We start from the raw sequence: 4354 nt of genomic DNA on the forward strand, positions 1-4354 counted from the left end.
TCTTTGTCATCTTGTAGTACGGTAGACAAGGTTAAAGGACTCCAATCCAAGCTTGCATAGAGTTAAAAGTATGTTAGAAGGATGTCTGATAGTCCCGCCCTATAAAAGGGATATGGAACATGGGACAAAATATCACTTTTGAGATCCTAAGCACTTGAGAGCTTTTGGAGCCGCATACTTCAGAAAAGCAAGGAAGGAGCGGCGCGACGGAGTAGCGAACCTGGCTATGAGGTAGGTTAGCTTTTAAGACAGGATTGAGGAATGTGGGGCAAATGTTGTATGTAAAAGGCATTTGCATATTCTATAACCTTCCTAATCTTGAACATGAATAAATATGTTTTGATCATTATGTTTATCTTATGTTCATTCTTATTGTTTGAAACTTTAAGGCCTCGTTTGTTTTCGGAGATGAGATGAGATGAGATGAGATGAGATTAAAGTTAAAAAGTTGAATAAAATATTGTTAGAGTATATTTTTTAATATTATTTTTGTTTTGGGATTTGAAAAAGTTGAATTGTTTATTTTATTTTGTATTGGAAGTTGGGAAAGTTGTAATGATTAGATGAGATAAGATGAGATGAGATGAAAAGTTTTCCCAAAACAAACGAGGCCTAAATGTGTTTGTTGTTTTCCATTAACTTATGATCTCGGTGTGAATATCTGTATCTTTGTGTGAGTAAGTGTACCATGCGTCAATAATCATGGTATAGGAAGGAGTTCCCCAGACCATTCCAACGAGATGTCTCGACAAGCTTTAAATGAGTAGAGGGATTCCTTGTGAATGAATGGGGTGGGCCGGTATTGTGTTGGCCTCACTTTATAGTCAGGATATAGAACCCCCGGCGTATCACTTGTTTGTGTCTTTGAGTTGGTTGGCCAATTAGACGTTCCCAGTGCAACATGTTATCTTTGTGTGAGAGCTGACTTGTGTTAGGGTACAGACGAGTTGGCTTGCACCATGTCGGTCTGTGATGAATGTCTATATTATAACCATCTGTGTGATGACGATTGTGCCTTTGATCTATTGGAGTGAAAGGTGATTCCTTGCCTAAATACTACTTGCTTTAAATGATATCTTACATAAAAGGGTAACTCTTCAGAGGGTGATTCCGCGTCATGCCTATATATGTATATGTTTCACTAAAAGGGTAATTCCTTGCCCTTTTTTATGGACTCATGTGTCTATGCCTTAGAAGGTGATTCCTCACCAAAGCGTTCATATATGTGTCCTTTCACTATTTACATGAATTGTTCATTACATCTTTAGGAGCATTATCTCTCGTTAGCAGTGTTTGTCATGGCTGAGTAACCTACCTATGGTTTCAATCTTGGATCTATAGACTTTAATGAAGAGTTAGAACCAGGAGTAGTACCCGAGGAAAAAGAGTTGATCATGCTTAAACCCTAAAGACAGAGGCATGTCTCTATTGTAGGAGCCATGCATCAATTTGAATTTTACTTCGTACTTTCTAGGAGGTGACCAATTGTATTCGATCTGTTGCCCGTTGGACGATAAACATACTATTTGGGTCATATGTAACTCTATGTTAATACTTATGAGGAATGACAATAATCATTTCTAAGATTGTGTTTTAGACATATGGGACCAGAATGTCTAGTTTACTGACAAAACATATTTCTTTTTCGCCGAAATTTTATAACTATATCCAACATGTGTACTTCCACTTGGATAAGAGACACCTAACCCGAACAATCCTTAGGTGTTAACCTTTTGGCTCACACCCTTGGCACCATAGAACCTCGCCACGTACTTTACAGGAGGGACGGGGTGTCACATAACTTATCACATGAAGTCATGTCAGTGTGTGAGTTTACTTTTATAAAATCTCTTTATAATTGTAGTACTTCTCTCTATTTTCATTTTTTATCAAGAAAGGTTAATCACACTTCTTGAACATACAACAAGATGTAGTGTCTCTTAATTAAGCTTTTGGATTGTACAAAGAGAATTTGATCACTCTAATGAAGATGCGATTGAATAAAGCCAACAGATTTGCTGATTGAACTATTACTCAATCCTTCATGAATAAATGCATAAAACTAGGCATTGTATCATGTATATATACATAAATGCATATACAAGCATACATACACATATATAAACACGTATATACATACATATGTATATATCTATACATGTATACACAACTCGCTCTAACGAAGATGAGATTGAATACAACCCGCCAGACTATTGTCTTGTCTTTGGTTGAAGAAATTATTCAATATCATTGCTTATTTCTTTTTGTATAAATTACGTTTTAATAACATGTTATATATATGATTGTGTTCGTGGCGTGAAAGATACTCAACGTTTTAGTCCAACAGACAAGTAGCACAATGCGAAAGGTCGGGCTGATACACCTCAGCAAATGGTGAAACAAGGGATTTGTCACCTGGAACCGGTCAAGCGAGAAAAGGTCTCAACCGTATGAAGGCGAGAAATGCTGGTGTAAAAGGTGAGAAAGAAGAGCTGAAGAGGCTGGTAACTCAAGCAAAGGGCGAGGTACGATCCTAAGGCAAGCAACGGTCAAGGACAAGACCCATACAGATGTAATGGCTTATTGAGATAACCCAGAAATGCTTAGATGACAACAGTGTCGTACGCGGAGGCCCATACTCCACCTGAAAGGTCACATATGGAGTAAGTCTGCGGAAGGAAAATTACGACTCTACAGGGCATATCGTCTAAACCCAGATGTATGGTCCAGTGCCACGTGGGATACCCATTCTGAAGAGGGACTGTGAACTGGACTAAAGACAAGCCACAAGAATGTGCATGTCTTATCCCGTTAGTCTATCTCTGTCATCCTACAAATGGATGGCTAAGACTAAAGGACCCTTATTCAAGTATCCTGGAGATAGAAATACGTCAAAAGGACTTCTGATGATCCCGCCCTGTAAAAATGATTAGACAAGGGACAAAATTTTACTTTTGAGATCGTAAGCATTGGAGTTTCTTTGGAGTCGGAGTCTTGAGCAAGAGGCTCCAAAGAGATCAACGAAGGGAACAATGTCAATGTCATCATAGTATTCTTAATATTGTTAAGGTATCTTAACTTCTAAGATAGTATTGAAAATGTGGGGTAAATGTTGCGGGTATGTCGTGAGATTTAGCCTTGTATATTCTGTAACTTCCATTTTCTTTTCATGAAACTAATATACATATTCTTCACTTTGTTTATGGATTATCTTTACACTATGACTTTGAGATGATGAGTTTGAATGATTCGGATTTATGGTGTTCTGGATTTTCAAATATTTGAGTCTTACCGTGTGTTAATCATCATGGACGGGTTGAGGAGTCCCCGTTCCATTCCTATGACACATTGCCATGATTTTCATACGAATGAGTAAGGGTTCTTGTGATGATCGAGGTGGAACGATTTTGTATTGCCCTTAATAGATAGGTTGAGAGATTCCCGGGCATATCTTGTGTGGTGATAGGGATTTTCGGGTGTGTGTCTTATCGTGTATCAATCATTATGGACAGGTTGAGCAGTCCCCCTCCCATTCCTACAACACATTGCCACGACTTTCATATGAATGAGTCAGGGTCTTCGTGATGATCAGGGTGGAACGCTTTCGTATTGTCCTCACTTGATAGACGGGTTAAGAGATTCCCTAGGTATATCTTGTGTGGTGTCTTTGAGTCAATTGACCGAGTATAATATGACCATGGGCCAATCCAGTATATCACAACATGTGTGATGGACGATTTGAAATAGACAAATCAACTTGCATGTTGGCCGGGTGGGAGTGAGTCCCCTAGTGGAGTAGTGAAGTGATTCCCTACAGGATTTATATGATGAGTTTTATGTGCTTGAGAAGAGGGTGGTTCCTCGCCTTGGTAATAACTATGTATACTTGAAATTTGCAAAGATGATAATTCCTCAAAGGGTGATTCCTCTTCATGCTGATATACTACTGTTTTATTCAGAGGGTGGTATCTCATCATAACTATGGATGCATGTGTTTCCACCTAGGGTGATTCCTCTCCACACATGAATATATGTGTTCATAGATCTTTTACATGAAGCTGTGCATTACATCTTCACATGCATTGCCTCTCAATAATAGTTTTGTTATATTTGTTTAATCTACTTATGGTTTCGTTTATCAAAACTGTAGACTTTGATACAAAGGTAGCCCTAGGAGTGGAGCGAACCCGCCTGGGCAACAGTAACAGAGGCATGTCTCTGTTAATAGTTATTTATACTTTTGAAATGTGTAATATTTAGTCAAGTGATGAATCATGTTTGGTCTGTTGTACATGAACATAGGAAATGAATGGATAATACTGGGTTATATTATTTGAGAAGTGACAATGACGTA

This window comes from Juglans regia, chromosome 1, assembly GCF_001411555.2.
Source record: "Juglans regia cultivar Chandler chromosome 1, Walnut 2.0, whole genome shotgun sequence".
In the NCBI taxonomy this organism is placed as follows: domain Eukaryota; kingdom Viridiplantae; phylum Streptophyta; class Magnoliopsida; order Fagales; family Juglandaceae; genus Juglans; species Juglans regia.